Consider the following 18,915-nt stretch of genomic DNA (forward strand, 5'->3'; position numbering starts at 1 on the left):
AAATTAAAGTTATAATCAACATTTTATTAGTTCTTAACAAAAATATATTTTTTTAAACTGTTTTTCATAAAAAAACAAATTTAATTAACTTTTTATTTATGTAAATTTTTTGTATAAAATTATATATGTATATTCATTGTTTATAATTCCAACTATATTTTAAGGGTATAATCTTTCAAGTTAATTTATATATTTTATATATAATATATTTTAGCTCATATCACAATTTAAGCAACTTTGGTGATCCACATTAATTCGATATGTAGGAGCTTCGTATTTTGATTAGCTGATTAACTCTGACCATCGGAAACCTATTTCAATATACGTATCTGACCCCCAATATTTTTAATCTTGTTAATATTTAATTATGTATGCTTCAAAAGATTATTAAAAATACTTTCAACGTAAAATAAGATAATATTTTTCAATTTCTAACACTAAGTAATAAAATTGTTGAACTTTTAAAAAACAATTCTGCTTCCCATGACAGACCTTTGTATTTTGATACTGGAGATTATTTTAAACATTCATTCATGGAAGAGCTACAGTCGTCAACAATAAAGTTGACATCTGTAGCAGGGAATGTCCAGATTTGATTAAATCTCCCATCTCTTGAAATGGCTGAATCTATACTTCATGTGAAAAACTCTAATATATAAATTTAATATCCATTTTTGGGTTCTATTCCCTTTAGTGGTGCCCATTTTTACTCTCCATTAAGATTTTTAAATTAATTCGTTTAGGAATTAAAATCAGCCTTAATTGAAAAGATCGCTGAAAGTTTGGTTATTTTTCATCAGCAAAGTTAGTTTGTTCAAAATCTGAACTCCTGCAACTCGTTGTGCATAAGAAGCAGCCCAACCCTTTGAACTCATGCGCCGCTAACCAATCTTTCTTTGTGTTTATCAGCTCCATTCTATCATGGAAACTTCGTCAGTTTCCGAATATATAGGACAGCACTTGGATGAAAATAAAATCTATATTAGGGTGTGAGCTATCGTGATTTTATTAGCCCTGCTGGGTGTGGTTCATTGGCTGGCTTGATTCATTTTCACTCAGCAGCCAGCACCGGCAGAGGAGCACCCTCTCGATATTATGCTATTTTCGTTATCGGCCAGCCAGAATCTATTTGATTTGCTCGTGGTCGTCGGAGCGCCGCACCACAGAGCCTCCTCCCTGCGCCATTATCATGTGCGCCACTAAAGAGTGCCTGTCATCATCAAAATTAATAATGTGAGGAAAAGCAGGCAGCCCCGAGTTCGCCTGTCGAACTGTCGCCGTCTTTGCCTCGAAAGTCACGCGAGCTGTTCCAACTATTCCACCACTTCCGTGTTTGGAAAATCTTTTATGCGCATTTTTATCGTGACGCTTGTCGCTCAAAACTCCATATCTTGGTCATATCTGCTGTTGAAGGCTTTCAATACATTAATTCCTTGACGTAATGCAAGTCATATTCATCATTTTGATATTGTGTGACGTGAGTTCGACACACGGAAAATGGGTATAGCCATTTTAGTATATATATCGGTCACCTTTTCCTCAATTTATATATTTCATCATAACATTATCGTCCTTTTGACTGTGCTGGAGACAAATTGAAAACTTTTCCATTAATTTTTTTCCAAAAACTTTTAGTTTGAAATTAAAATGCTTAGACACTATGTTTTTTGTAACTTATATTAGACCCTCTATGTTGTTATGGAGGCAATTTATATGTAGATAGATAGATAGATAGATAATTCTTTTTATTTATCTTGAGTCGGTATTTACAGTGTTGACTCATTTAAACATGTCAATTAATCTAATTACATCTACGATTATACACATATATTATTATGATACTACTATAGAACAAAATCACAGGAAAAAAACTCTGCTAAGTCGTAAAATTGGTATTTCATCACAAGTCTTTGGATAATTTTCAGCAATACTTGGTCATTATCAATCATTTTTATTTCAACCGGTAAGGCGTTAAAGAGTCTCTGGGATCATTTTATAGCTGGACTTTGAGTTCACGATTGTGGCGAGCACGTCGCCACAAAGAGGTCGTTGGGGGTCTGGTGTTTGACTGTATGACGCGTATTGGGCCCTATTTTGTGCTTGTCTCGCGCTAAAGCAAATTTTGTTCTATATTTAACCAAATATTTCATATATTCTAGTATAATGAATAGACTGTCATAATCTCGAATTTCTTGAATAATGGTCGGCAGGAGTCGAGGGCGACATTTTTCCTCTAATACCTCACACCGGCCATGACCCTTATTACATCTCTTTTTTGAGCTACAAATACATGCTTTAATGATGGTGATCCACCACATATAACTATCGAATAAAGTATGTGACTCTGAGCATAGGCGAAGTACACTTGGCGTAGTACATTTATTTTTACTTTGTCTCGTAAAGTGGTGAATAAATAAGTCACGCTACGCAATTTATTGCTCACCGCTTCGCATTGTTCGTATTCCAGCTCATGGTATCTGAAATCGTAACCCCTAATAGTTTCCCCTTCTTCACTACTTCAACAGGCAAATTATCAATTAAAATGTTGGGGTTCAAAAAATTATTCATTTGGGGGACGTGCATTTGTAAGATTTTGGTTTTGCTCGCAAGATAGTTACAATGCGCTACAATCTGGTCGTTGACAATATTTAACTTTTACAGAATCGTTGTCTGGGCCTTTAACTATTACACTCGTGTCGTCAGCAAATAAACAAAGTGCGGCGATAACGATGTAGAGCTGCATAAATTCTCAACGGGGTTAATTTTAAAAGGCAGTGCTAAATCAATTTTGACAAAATAAAAAGTTTTAGTCTAGAATTGATCGGATGATGTGATTTTATAGCTTATAAGTCAGCCATGGGAAAACTACGCTATAATAACTTGAAATACGTTGTTTCCCATGAGTTTTAATTCTATTCAGGTGGTTTAAAATATAGTTTATATTGCTCTGTTGATGAAAAGTACGCCTGATTCGTATTCATTTGATGGTCTCATGACAACTTGAAATTAGCTTTCATTTGCTTCGCGGCCTAAAAAATGGATTGTTTTCGCTAATCCCACGGCATTTGGCAATCTTTTACAATTCTATGGTAGTTAAACATATTTAGACTATTATAATTTTGATGCTCCATAAACAGAATTAAATTGCATTTTTTCATATACTCATTTAAAGTTTCTGCAACGAATATCAGCTCAGATAACATGGTGAGACATGTTCCCTTTCTTATTTCTTTGAAGTTAAGAAAGAATATTTTGCAAAAAAATGTTCTACACACCATGAACTTCTTTTGTTCCAATCCAGTGTCACGAGCAAGCAGAAAATGTATAAATTTTCTTTGAAGTGAAGCGTGCATTCTCACCACAGAATAAAAAAACTACTTTGTGTGCGCAGGCAGCACGATTCCATTTGGGAAAGCACTCTACCGTAATAAACACGCAGTGAAATAAATTTTTCCTCCCGCACACAGCAGACGAGAAGAAAATAAGGTGGTGAAACAAAACACCATCTCGGCGCACCTTGAGGTGCTTCTTTCTTAATATCATCTGAGACGCGGCCGACCCATGACGACGAAAAGTTTAAACTTGGAAACTTGTACCACGTACGAGAGTAGGAGCCGCTTCCTTGGAACTTCCTGCCTCGTGTATATATACGGGCTTATATTATAATTAGAGGCGGAAACAGGCCACTTGCATATCCGCTTTCCCCGGCTGAAAAGGGGAGACTTGTGTGTGCGGGGCGGACATTCGCGCGTCAGTCGCACGTGTGTCTCTTTAAAACTGGCCGCGGGCTCGCTTTTTGCCCCCTAATTACATGAAAAATGGATGTGCTTATAAAAGGAGCAGCAAAAGTTAAACGGTGGCGTCCACTTTCCGCTCGACAAAACACCGCATACACACGTCGGTCTCTCTGTTTTAGCGCGCATAACACGACGCGCTCAACAGGCTGACGGCTGACTGACTCTTTGCCCTCTTTTCTGTCGTGTGCGTTTGCTCTCTGTTCCGCGCTGGGCGGGCGAGCGGATGAAAATAGCATACGTAATTTCTCAAGCACAAAATCGAGTGTGTTTCGCGTTCAGATAGACAACTCGTTTTGTACGCGACAGAGAGCACGTTTCGACAACCATTTTAGCGCACACGTACACGTATAAAACGAATCAGCTCGCGAAAGGAAATTTATTTGGTTAATTCGCCATCATTTGTACCTTTTCTAATTAAGCTTTGACCAATGCCACTCGGACCTTGGGTAATCTCTGTTTCCTGAATGAAAAAAATATATGAAAACAACTTTCACAACTGAAGGCTGTAGGCAAGATGTTGACACCAATGTCGCGCAGGCTGCATAACCAACGACAACGAGTAACTGAAATGAAATTCGATAAATATACAAAAGAGAAAAGTTAATAATAATGTTTGTTTTTGTGGTTAGCAAGGATTTCTTCTGTTTCAATCACGCAACTTGTAAGATAAAACTAAAGCTATGAAGAAAGTTCTTAATTCAAGCGCTTCCAAGATATACAAAACTCATTTATGCTGATATTCTGAATTATAAACGGTATCTTTGTTGTAAGAAAACGACCAAATTTTAATACTGACAGTACGGCCTTACGTGAAATATGTAGCTTCAAATCCAATTCAATAAAGACATGATTAATTTTGCACCTGCGGTTGGGGGCTAAAGATAAATAACCTCACTTCCAACCTCATCGTTTTGTGCGAGGGAGAAAAACGCACGCTGCGGTATTTTCATAAAGCGCGCAGAAACTCGGCAATACGCTGCGAGGTAATGCATTAGTAGAGGATTTATACCGATTCTGGCCACCACTAGTCGATCGTTCCCCACTCTCCCACTTGGTTTCTCCCGCTTCACTCAACGATTCTGTTATCTCCCACCTCACTTGATAATTATGTTGGATAAAAAAATGAATAAAATGAATCACCATTTAATAATTTCTGAAGTCAGGTACAAAAATGAATAAAATGAAACAATCACAAATAAAATTGATTACCTTTTATTTCCCAAAACCAAAAATATGTATACAAACTTGTAAAAGTTGGAAAACACAGTTAATATTCCATGAGATTACTATAATACCGTCGACATAGTTTCATTTGCTCCATGAAATTCTTTTATTTCACAAACCAAAAATAAATTATACAATTCAAGTAATTCCGACGATAGCTTATTGAAGAAGATCCAAACATTTTTTCTCTAACGACTTATCGCTCCCATAATGTCTATAACAGCAATCTTTTAGTTTCCAAATATTATCACTCAAAAAATTGTAATATTCAGCAATAATTTCATAATTTTCTATTATTGTCTTAAATTCATTCATTGTGATCTTGAGTAGGAAAGGATGTGGCAATTTCCTTTCAATTCTTTCGATGAAATAACATCCGTGATTTTCGCTATAAAGAAGATTTATAAAATTCCCTATTCGATAACTCTTTTTTTCACTCATACAATCTATCATCATCTCCGAATTTTGAACATACTCCTCAATATATATAAAATCAACGCATTCATCATAAGGATCTTGTTCAATAACGCAACACGGATAGATCCCAACAATTTGTTTTCGACCGTCGTCGAGTTCAACAACGCCAATTCCAACCTTGACTTTTCCAAACGTTCGCGTCAGAAGCATACTCGCGCACTCCACCGAAGCTAATGATCGCTCCTGTCTAAACTCAATCCTATTTATTCATGAAAGTGGGAGGGGAAATTATGTAATAACTAACCTTGAGATTACTGTTATATGTTCCCAATGTCATTCAAAGTCAAAAAAACCACGACGATTTTCATGAAACATGGTAAGGATTTCAAACGAATTATAATACATTTTCTTCAACGTGTTGCTAGAAATACACCACTTTCCATTTCGTTCACAATACAAATGTGATAAACCGTCGTACGTCGGTCGCAACACGATCGTCGGAGCGATCATTTTCATTATCTCAAAAGGGTTTCCGGAATTAACGAGACGACCGCTATTAAGTCGAAGGAAAACCTCCATCAGATAAGAGAAATCCTACAACGCGACCGTAAACTCATCACCATACACAATCCACTCGAACGAAATGTCCTGATCCTCTTCGTGCTTAATTTTAAAGTGAGTTGTTTCACCACCATACTCTAAAAACGATATAATGTAATGATGCTCTTCTGCGAGATGCGTCAAGGTGTCCGCGAAAAGCTCACAACTCTCCTGCGTTTCTTTGTCGTATAAACTAATATCGATCTCGGACTCACCACGTTTGTAGGATACGTACAAGTCCTTCTCACACCCGATCGAGAACTTTTTCTGTAAGCCCGCCATGACTGAATGCTGGTGAAAGAATCAGGTGACGGTATATATTCACGGCAAGGAGAGGGGAAAAAGGTAGTGACGGTTGTACTGCGCACGTCAAAAGAATAATCCAAAAGGAAATCTTTTCACCCTCATACAATCTCCTGCTCCATTAATTTATAATGGCCGTAAGGAAGAGTAGAGTGGTCTGGTAAAATAACGCGTTTATCGTCATGCGGGTCCAAAGCTAATTTACATATTTTTGACGTATACAACTTATGAGGAGCAGAGGTGATGTTCGAAAAAGTAACATAATCAAACCCAACCCTTTTCACAAATATCAGAGGAGAAAACTACACGTACAAGGTGCTTCTCGCACCCGATCGAGAACCTTTTCTGTAAGAGAGCCACGACTAAATGATGATCTAAAAGAATCAGGAGATTTTATATATTCACAGCAAGGAGTGTGAACAAACAGAAGCGGTCACTTAGAGGGCGACGAGAGAAAAAGTTAATCCAACCTTTGTAGAAGATAATGGAACCCACATTCCAACAAATGCTGCATTAATTTATAACGATCAAAAGGAAGAGTAGAGTGCTCCGATAAAATTACTCATTTATCATCGTGTGGATCCAAAACTAATTTACTAATTTTTTTATTTATACAACCTATGATTTACAGAGTTGATATATTGAAAAAGTAATTATTATTTATCGTTCTTGAGCACGCAGTTAACAAAATCCGCGTGACAAAAATCTTTTTCATAGTGCATTTTTAAATCCCTTTGGCTTTTTTTTACACTCTCCATCATCACAGATATAGCTATACATTTTAGATCGAGGAGCAACAAACTCATTGTTCGTAATGAGGATCCTTTTAATTCATCCACGAATTTATCGTACACTTTTCAATTTTTAGGTGAGTATAGTGGATATGGTTTTTTTTGGGGGGAAGCGAGCTAAAATCTAAATGATGAGATATTTATATTGAATATAATTAAAACCAGGCTTCATCCTCGTTGTCAATAAAAGAGAATTTTGTACATTTGGTCTTTGGAGCTTGCCTCATCTGCCTCATGAATAGGTGGGTGTTTTAAAGAATTGTATGGAACTTTATGTGATTTTAGATGTGACATTATTGCATTGTTTGTATTTGATTGAAATTGTAACTCATGATTAGGACGTTTGTGATGACGTCGAAACTGGTCGAGGAATAAATAAGACGAATTTCTCTTTTATTGACAACGAGGATGAAGCCTGGTTTTAATTATATTCAATATGTAAACAACCTCGAGTGATCGCATTTTTCAAATATTGATGAGATATTTGTTGATGTTCATAATTGAAATAGGTTGTTTTAAATTCAGTGATAACCCCAGCCAATCGTGAGCATTTCTGCAAGAGAACCATGACTCAGTGATGGTGAAAAGAATCAGGAGACTTAATATATTCAAAGCAAGGAGTGGGAAAAATAGTAGCGGTCACTTAGAGGGCGACGAGAGAAAAAAAGTTAACATAAAATAATAACATATCGATTATACATATTCATTCACCAAAGGTAGTGGAAAAAAGTTGTGTCAGTGTGTTTATACTCTGCTCAAAGTGTTGAGTGGGGAGAAATTAGCGAGAGAGATCAGTTGGGAGACATCCACTTGGGATGTCCACTTGTGAGCACTTGTGAGATCATCCCAATTTTTATTCGATCCGCCAAGTAAAAAAAAGCACTTAACAATAACTCTTCAAATAAGGTCAATGCTGTAATAGAATTCATTTTCTCATTCGTAAACATGCTCTAAATTAATAATAACCGTAAGGAAGCGTGGAAATGTTTTGGTAAATCGTTTATCATAATGAGTATCCAAAGCTAATTTAAAAGTTTATAACTTAATTATGATTGACAGAGCTGATATTAGAAAACTTGGTTTTCTATCATTGTTGAGTGCACAGTTAACATAAAATAGATATCATATTAAATTAGGGAACGGCTAACTAAAACATCCTGCTTAATTACTGGTTTAAAGCGTGGTAAAAAGAAGTAACTTTTTTTTTTAATGAGAGAAGAGTTCTCTGGTGATAATTTTTCCTCCACGTTAATTGACCATTTATTTGTCCGCGTTAAATCATTGCGGAACATTTCAAGTGTCATCACACACAAGATCTCTGACCATTACGCAATCGCTACGTTGCTATACACACAAACAAAAACACAACAAGCAATTGATGTAGCACGAACTGACTTCCAGTCAGTGTATACAGACTTAAACACCTAATTTTGGCCAAATGACTGTTTTTGATAAAAGTTTTGAAAAGTTTCTTAAAATCCACCTAACTAGCTACCTAACAAAATTTTCCATAATAGACTCAAGGCAATATGCATACCAAAAAGGCAAAGGTGTAAATGAACTATTTGTAAATTTCTCTGATTTTATTAACTCTAGTTTGAGTGCAAAAGATTTTGTTGCTGGTTTGTTCATTGACACGAGAATGGCTTTTGATGTGCTGGATTATAATAAACTGCTAGTTAAACTAGATAGTGTTGGCATACGTGGACCAGTTTTGAGTTTATTCAAAAGTTATTTAACAAATCGCAATTTTGTTGTAAAAATAAACAAAGAGATGAGTGAAACACGTGAGCTTGACCGAGGCGTGCCCCAGGGATCAAACCTGGGCTCAATATTGTTTATAATGTACATGAATGATTTGTTCCCTCTGCTCAAAAATTGCTTTATAAATATTTTCGCAGACGATATCGTGATCCTACACTCCCACAAAGATTTAGCGGTATGCCAAAATGTGATTCAATCTGAATTTAATATTGTGACTGAGTGGTGCTATGATAGTGGTTTTTTAATCAACACGAAAAAGACCGTGTCTTTATTGTTTTGTCAACTGAGGTTGTGAAAAGATTGCAAACTGCGAGTTATATGTCATGATACCGAGTGTATTCACAATTTTTGTATTAACTGTGGTTGCAGAGAACTGTTGCAAGCGAACCAAACGAAATATTTAGGTGTTATTGTGGACCAAGACTTTAATTTTAATATTCATATTCAACATGTTTCCAAAAAGCTCCGTAAAATTGTGTGCGACTTCAGTTACTTAACGGCTAACATGCCATATAATGTGCGAAGGATTATGTATTTCTCTCTGGCTCATTCTTATTTGAATTATGGTATAACCGCATGGGGAGCTGTGAACTTGTCGCCTCTATTTTGCACCTCCAAGAAAAAATACTGTATAAAATGTGTTCAAAAAAGCACCAACAAAACGTTGAGAATTTCTTTCATTTTTGGTGCGTGTTGCCTGTTGACAAGATTTATCAGCTTAGTTCACTGTGTGTTAAATATTTTGATGATGACTTTGGCGATCAGAGATTTCACCAGTATAATACACGATTGTTAGATAATAAATATTTCAATAGAACATCTGAATGTATTTTGCCGAGACTGTGGAACATGTTACCGAGTGAGTTAACAAATCTGAGAGACAAAAGTGATGTTAAGCGAAAAATCAAAAAGTGCCTTATAAACAATTGAATCGAACTCTTATCGACCATATACTGCATTATTTTCATGATAATGTGTACACGACTGTATTAAATTATGCTGCCTTGCGCAGCTATGTATAAGCACCAGCCGTTAATTCTTCGGAATTGACTGGACTTCCAAGGTTTAGAAATAAATATTCTTCTTTAAAAAAAAAGTAAAACCAAGCACATGATTGATACACATTCTTAATTTCAAATTAAACCATAAATTGTGTCATCATTCCCAATCTATGTGCTCCATCAGTAATTTTCAAATTTTCTCTGCATAACATTTTGACCTCTTTGATGATTAAGATCACTTTCTGTTCTCCTGACAAAGAATTCTGTACAGTGCACTTGCATTTTTTAATATATATGTATTGTACTCACCACAAACAACATACTCACGGAGTAGCCAAAATGAGGAAATATGTACTACATGCAATTGTAAATTACATGAATTAATATTCTGCTCCTTCTTTGATAATATATTTCCAATCCAACCAGGATAGCTAAATTTTCATTCCAACATTTCTTGAGGTAGTACACGGCGGTGTAGCAAAGTGTGGGTTACGCCTGCACTTGAAGCACTAATCAGAGAACGTGATAGATTATTTAGGAGATCAAAAATTAATAAGACGAACATGTTATACAGGACCAAATATAACAAATATCGTAATAAAGTCAAACAAAAACTTAAACTCACGGAGAAAAATTATAATCTTAAAGTTTTTAAATCATGTCAAGGTGATGATAAATTAACGTGGACTAAGTTAAATTCTCTTTTGGGCCGAACAGTAAACTCTTTAGATGATACAATTTTGCGATACATGACTCGTACTTTAGATTTGTCAGATATTTTTAAATGGTTTTCGCCACCAATTTACTGAGGCACCGGCCAAAAGCTCACTCAGTCGCGCCTTTCGTGCGTTGAGACAAACGAGCCGGCACAGCAGAGCATGCGGCTCCCGAGAGCGACACACACACGTAAATATGTGCTATCATTGCTAGTCTTAATAAAAACAAAGGCCCGGGAGTTGACGATGTTTCTGTGCATGATGTTCAGCATGCAGGTGTTGCGTTTGAAAAGCTCCTCTGTTCAGTACTTTAATAAGTCAATTAAAACCATCAGCTTTCCAGACTGTCTCAAAACAGCAGTTATCCGCCCATTGTACAAAGACTCTGCGCACATCAAATTCGAGAACTACCACCCAATATCCATACTGACAGTTTTTGATAAAATATTTGAAAAGTTTCTCGAAATACACCTAACTAGCTACTTAAGCGAATTTTCAATATTAGACTCACGACAATATGTGTACCAGAAAGGAAAAGGTGTTTATGAGCTGTTTGCTAATTGCTCTGATTATATAAATTCCAATCTCAGTGCCAAAAATTATGTAAGCTGGTGTTTTTATAGATATGAAAAAAGCATTTGATGTGCTTGATCATGATAAACTCCTGGTCAAACTAGAGAATATTGGCATTCGTGGAACTGACTTAGATCTGTTCAAAAGCTTTTTAAACAATCGTAAATTTGTGGTAAAAATTAACAAAGAGATTAGCAAGAAATGCGAGCTTCACCGTGGTGTGCCCCAAGGATCAAATCTGGACCCAATTTTGTTTATTTTGTGTATGAACGATCTGTTTCCGCTATTGAATAAGTGCTTTGTTAATATTTTCGCTGATGACAATGTGATACTACCCCCACAAAGATTTTGCGGTATGCCAGAGTGTAATTCAGTCTGAATTTAATATTGTCACTGAGTGGTACCATGATAATGGTTTTTTAATTAACACGAAAAAGAAAGTGTGTTTACTTTTTTTGTCAACCGAGGCTGCGAGAAGACTGCCAGCTGCAAATAGTGTGCCATGATACAGACTGTATCCATAACTTTTGTATTGGCTGTAGCTGCAGGAAACTGTCGCAAGTGATTCAGACAAAGTATTTATGTGTGCTAGTTGACCAAGAATTTAATTTTAAGGCTAACATATTCAACATGTTTCTAAAAAGCTTCGTAAAATTATATGTGAATTTAATTATTTAAAGGCGAATATACCTTACAGTGTGAGAAAGATTATGTATTTTTCCCTTGCTCATTCCTACTTAAATTATGACATAACCGCATGGGGAGCATTCAGTTTGATGGCTTTGTTGAACCTCCAAGAGAAAGTATTATACAAGATGTGCTCTAAAAATACTGACAGATAGTGGAGGATTTCTTTCAATTTTGGAATGTATTGCCTGTTGCCAAAATTTACCAACTAAACTTCCTGAGTGTTAAATACTTTGATGGCGATTTTGGTGTTCAGAGAACACACCAGTATAATACACTCGTTTATTGCTTTCTGCTCCAGTTGTGGAACCAATGCTTGTAAACAAGTATTCTTACCGAACATCTGTATTTATTTTGCCAAGACTTTGGAACATGTTGCCGAGTGAACTAAAAAATTTGACTGACAAATGTGTTGTGAAGTGAAAAATCAAAAAGTGGCTTATGAACAGTTGAATAGACTGTCAAAGACTACACACTGCAATAATAAATTTTTTGATTTTATGTAAATTGCACATGAATGTACAATAATTGTGTTGCCTTAAATTGTGCAGTAGAACAAGCACCAGCCGTTAGTTCTCCGGAATTGGCTGGACTTCTGTAGTTTTCAAAATAAATATTTTTCTTCAAAAAGTAATAATAATACCATCCGCACTAGTTTTTACATGAAGGTTTTCAGTGACACCTTTACGATTTTCATGAAAAACGGTAAGGATTTCTGACGATTGTTGATACATTTTCGCCAACATGTCAATAGAAATATGCCACATATCATCTTGTTCACAAAGCATAAGTTCATTGCTACCGTATCGCAGTCGAAACTCCATCGTTGGAGCAATAATTTCCAATCACTCGAAAACACGTCTGGCTAACGAAAGACTAACGCTATTAATTTGACGGAACACCTCCATCAGATGAGAGAACTCCTGCAGGGTGTAATCGCGTGAACTCACCACCATACGCAATCCACTTGAACAAAATGTCCTGATCCTCTTCGTGTTCGATTTTGAAGTATGTTGTTTCACAACCATACTCTTAAGCGCATTCTAATGTAATGCTACTCCCCAGCGAGATGCGTTAAGATGTCCGCGAAAAGCACATAATTCTCCTGCGCTACTTTGTCATACATACAAATATCAATTGCAAACTCACCACATTATTTGTAAGTCACGTACAAGGTGTGCTTCTCGCACCCGATCGAGAACCTCTTCTGTAAGAGAGCCACGACTGAATAATGGTGAAAAGAATAAGGAGATTTTATATATTCACAGCAAGGAGTGAGAAAAACAGAAGCGGTCACTTAGAGGGCGACGAGAGAAAAAGTTAATCCAACCTTTGTTGAACATAATGGAACCCACATTCCAACAAATGCTGCATTGTCAGCGACGCGGGGCAGAGGCCGCCGAATGGGTGCAATCGGTCCTGCAAGCGCGCCTTCTCTCTATCACGAGGTCGGAGCCTGTTCTTCTAGCCATGGTAGACTTGAAAGGGTGCAGGGTGGACACGAAGGGAAAATGAAGGGAAAATGCTGACTTACTATACCATGCCAGTTTATCGTTGATAGCGGCGTCAGTACAGCGTGGCTAGCCAGAGGGACGAGCGAGGGAGCGAGAGAGTTACTCTCTTGCTCACGTATACCGTCAGGAGAGTGAATGTGTAGGTGCGAGCAGGTCGTGTGCACGCGAGAGGCTCTTGCGTTGCCTTTATTGATACCGGAGTTTCTCCCTCCGCTCTCCCCTGTGGACGCCCGAAAGTTCACGTCATTACATATCGGTGCACAATAATTATTAATACGATCGTAATAACAAATATCAATTGCAGACTCACCACATTATTTGTAAGTCACGTACAAGGTGTGCTTCTCGCACCCGATCGAGAACCTTACTGGTGAAAAGAACAAGGAGATTTTATATATTCACAGCAAGGAGTGGGAAAAACAGAAGCGGTCACTTAGAGGGCGACGAGAGAAAAAGTTAATCCAACCTTTGTTGAACATAATGGAACCCACATTCCAACAAATGCTGCATTGACAGCGACGCGGGGCAGAGGTCGCCGAATGGGTGCAATCGACCCTGCCGGCGCACCTTCTCTCTCTATCACGAGGTCGGAGCCTGTTCTTCTAGCCATGGTAGACTTGAAAGGGTGCAGGGTGGACAAGAAGGGAAAATGCCCACTTACTATACCATGCCAGTTTATCGTTGATAGCGGCGTCAGTACAGCGTGGCTAGCCAGAGGGACGAGAGGGGGGGGGGGGCGAGAGAGTTACTCTCTTGCTCGCGTACCGTCAGGAGAGCGAACGTGTAGGTGCGAGCAGGTCGTGTGCACGCGAGAGGCTCTTGCGTTGCCTTTATTGATACCGGAGTTTCTCCCTCCGCTCTCCCCTGTGGACGCCCGAAAGTTCACATCATTACATATCGATGCACAACAATTGATTAATTGAAATATTCAAACCAATCAAATTTATGATACTCCAACTTTAAAATATGATGCATTTTTAATTTTTTAAAGAAGTCCCTGAATTAAACGGTAGAAAAAATTTCAAAATGAATTAAAAGACATATAATTTTCGAAATTAAAAAAAGTCGATATAATTTTTTTTAATTAATCATACCAATAAACGGTCAAATGTGTAAACAGTCTGGTCACGAAGTACATAAAGGGCTAAAATAGAGGATTTTAGGGATTTTTAGTCTGCGCGCGGCTGCGGCGGCTGCCTACCTCTGGTATGGAGCTTTTGCATGCAAGTGCAGCCGCCGCAGCCGCGCGCAGACTAAAAATCCCTAAAATCCTCTATTTTAGCCCTTTATGTACTTCGTGACCAGACTGTTTACACATTTGACCGTTTATTGGTATGATTAATTAAAAAAAATTATATCGACTTTTTTTAATTTCGAAAATTATATGTCTTTTAATTCATTTTGAAATTTTTTCTACCGTTTAATTCAGGGACTTCTTTAAAAAATTAAAAATGCATCATATTTTAAAGTTGGAGTATCATAAATTTGATTGGTTTGAATATTTCAATTAATCAATTGTTGTGCACCGATATGTAATGATGTGAACTTTCGGGCGTCCACAGGGGAGAGCGGAGGGAGAAACTCCGGTATCAATAAAGGCAACGCAAGAGCCTCTCGCGTGCACACGACCTGCTCGCACCTACACGTTCGCTCTCCTGACGGTACGCGAGCAAGAGAGTAACTCTCTCGCCCCCCCCCCCCTCTCGTCCCTCTGGCTAGCCACGCTGTACTGACGCCGCTATCAACGATAAACTGGCATGGTATAGTAAGTGGGCATTTTCCCTTCTTGTCCACCCTGCACCCTTTCAAGTCTACCATGGCTAGAAGAACAGGCTCCGACCTCGTGATAGAGAGAGAAGGTGCGCCGGCAGGGTCGATTGCACCCATTCGGCGACCTCTGCCCCGCGTCGCTGTCAATGCAGCATTTGTTGGAATGTGGGTTCCATTATGTTCAACAAAGGTTGGATTAACTTTTTCTCTCGTCGCCCTCTAAGTGACCGCTTCTGTTTTTCCCACTCCTTGCTGTGAATATATAAAATCTCCTTGTTCTTTTCACCAGTAAGGTTCTCGATCGGGTGCGAGAAGCACACCTTGTACGTGACTTACAAATAATGTGGTGAGTCTGCAATTGATATTTGTTATTACGATCGTATTAATAATTATTGTGCACCGATATGTAATGACGTGAACTTTCGGGCGTCCACAGGGGAGAGCGGAGGGAGAAACTCCGGTATCAATAAAGGCAACGCAAGAGCCTCTCGCGTGCACACGACCTGCTCGCACCTACACATTCACTCTCCTGACGGTATACGTGAGCAAGAGAGTAACTCTCTCGCTCCCTCGCTCGTCCCTCTGGCTAGCCACGCTGTACTGACGCCGCTATCAACGATAAACTGGCATGGTATAGTAAGTCAGCATTTTCCCTTCATTTTCCCTTCGTGTCCACCCTGCACCCTTTCAAGTCTACCATGGCTAGAAGAACAGGCTCCGACCTCGTGATAGAGAGAAGGCGCGCTTGCAGGACCGATTGCACCCATTCGGCGGCCTCTGCCCCGCGTCGCTGACAATGCAGCATTTGTTGGAATGTGGGTTCCATTATGTTCAACAAAGGTTGGATTAACTTTTTCTCTCGTCGCCCTCTAAGTGACCGCTTCTGTTTTTCTCACTCCTTGCTGTGAATATATAAAATCTCCTTATTCTTTTCACCATTATTCAGTCGTGGCTCTCTTACAGAAGAGGTTCTCGATCGGGTGCGAGAAGCACACCTTGTACGTGACTTACAAATAATGTGGTGAGTTTGCAATTGATATTTGTATGTATGACAAAGTAGCGCAGGAGAATTATGTGCTTTTCGCGGACATCTTAACGCATCTCGCTGGGGAGTAGCATTACATTAGAATGCGCTTAAGAGTATGGTTGTGAAACAACATACTTCAAAATCGAACACGAAGAGGATCAGGACATTTTGTTCAAGTGGATTGCGTATGGTGGTGAGTTCACGCGATTACACCCTGCAGGAGTTCTCTCATCTGATGGAGGTGTTCCGTCAAATTAATAGCGTTAGTCTTTCGTTAGCCAGACGTGTTTTCGAGTGATTGGAAATTATTGCTCCAACGATGGAGTTTCGACTGCGATACGGTAGCAATGAACTTATGCTTTGTGAACAAGATGATATGTGGCATATTTCTATTGACATGTTGGCGAAAATGTATCAACAATCGTCAGAAATCCTTACCGTTTTTCATGAAAATCGTAAAGGTGTCACTGAAAACCTTCATGTAAAAACTAGTGCGGATGGTATTATTATTACTTTTTGAAGAAAAATATTTATTTTGAAAACTACAGAAGTCCAGCCAATTCCGGAGAACTAACGGCTGGTGCTTGTTCTACTGCACAATTTAAGGCAACACAATTATTGTACATTCATGTGCAATTTACATAAAATCAAAAAATTTATTATTGCAGTGTGTAGTCTTTGACAGTCTATTCAACTGTTCATAAGCCACTTTTTGATTTTTCACTTCACAACACATTTGTCAGTCAAATTTTTTAGTTCACTCGGCAACATGTTCCAAAGTCTTGGCAAAATAAATACAGATGTTCGGTAAGAATACTTGTTTACAAGCATTGGTTCCACAACTGGAGCAGAAAGCAATAAACGAGTGTATTATACTGGTGTGTTCTCTGAACACCAAAATCGCCATCAAAGTATTTAACACTCAGGAAGTTTAGTTGGTAAATTTTGGCAACAGGCAATACATTCCAAAATTGAAAGAAATCCTCCACTATCTGTCAGTATTTTTAGAGCACATCTTGTATAATACTTTCTCTTGGAGGTTCAACAAAGCCATCAAACTGAATGCTCCCCATGCGGTTATGTCATAATTTAAGTAGGAATGAGCAAGGGAAAAATACATAATCTTTCTCACACTGTAAGGTATATTCGCCTTTAAATAATTAAATTCACATATAATTTTACGAAGCTTTTTAGAAACATGTTGAATATGTTAGCCTTAAAATTAAATTCTTGGTCAACTAGCACACATAAATACTTTGTCTGAATCACTTGCGACAGTTTCCTGCAGCTACAGCCAATACAAAAGTTATGGATACAGTCTGTATCATGGCACACTATTTGCAGCTGGCAGTCTTCTCGCAGCCTCGGTTGACAAAAAAAGTAAACACACTTTCTTTTTCGTGTTAATTAAAAAACCATTATCATGGTACCACTCAGTGACAATATTAAATTCAGACTGAATTACACTCTGGCATACCGCAAAATCTTTGTGGGGGTAGTATCACATTGTCATCAGCGAAAATATTAACAAAGCACTTATTCAATAGCGGAAACAGATCGTTCATACACAAAATAAACAAAATTGGGTCCAGATTTGATCCTTGGGGCACACCACGGTGAAGCTCGCATTTCTTGCTAATCTCTTTGTTAATTTTTACCACAAATTTACGATTGTTTAAAAAGCTTTTGAACAGATCTAAGTCAGTTCCACGAATGCCAATATTCTCTAGTTTGACCAGGAGTTTATCATGATCAAGCACATCAAATGCTTTTTTCATATCTATAAAAACACCAGCTTACATAATTTTTGGCACTGAGATTGGAATTTATATAATCAGAGCAATTAGCAAACAGCTCATAAACACCTTTTCCTTTCTGGTACACATATTGTCGTGAGTCTAATATTGAAAATTCGCTTAAGTAGCTAGTTAGGTGTATTTCGAGAAACTTTTCAAATATTTTATCAAAAACTGTCAGTATGGATATTGGGTGGTAGTTCTCGAATTTGATGTGCGCAGAGTCTTTGTACAATGGGCGGATAACTGCTGTTTTGAGACAGTCTGGAAAGCTGATGGTTTTAATTGACTTATTAAAGTACTGAACAGAGGAGCTTTTCAAACGCAACACCTGCATGCTGAACATCATGCACAGAAACATCGTCAACTCCCGGGCCTTTGTTTTTATTAAGACTAGCAATGATAGCACATATTTACGTGTGTGTGTCGCTCTCGGGAGCCGCATGCTCTGCTGTGCCGGCTCGTTTGTCTCAACGCACGAAAGGCGCGACTGAGTGAGCTTTTGGCCGGTGCCTCAGTAAATTGGTGGCGAAAACCATTTAAAAATATCTGACAAATCTAAAGTACGAGTCATGTATCGCAAAATTGTATCATCTAAAGAGTTTACTGTTCGGCCCAAAAGAGAATTTAACTTAGTCCACGTTAATTTATCATCACCTTGACATGATTTAAAAACTTTAAGATTATAATTTTTCTCCGTGAGTTTAAGTTTTTGTTTGACTTTATTACGATATTTGTTATATTTGGTCCTGTATAACATGTTCGTCTTATTAATTTTTGATCTCCTAAATAATCTATCACGTTCTCTGATTAGTGCTTCAAGTGCAGGCGTAACCCACACTTTGCTACACCGCCGTGTACTACCTCAAGAAATGTTGGAATGAAAATTTAGCTATCCTGGTTGGATTGGAAATATATTATCAAAGAAGGAGCAG

The sequence above is a fragment of the Cloeon dipterum genome, chromosome 3 (assembly GCF_949628265.1).
Source record: "Cloeon dipterum chromosome 3, ieCloDipt1.1, whole genome shotgun sequence".
In the NCBI taxonomy this organism is placed as follows: Eukaryota; Metazoa; Arthropoda; class Insecta; order Ephemeroptera; family Baetidae; genus Cloeon; species Cloeon dipterum.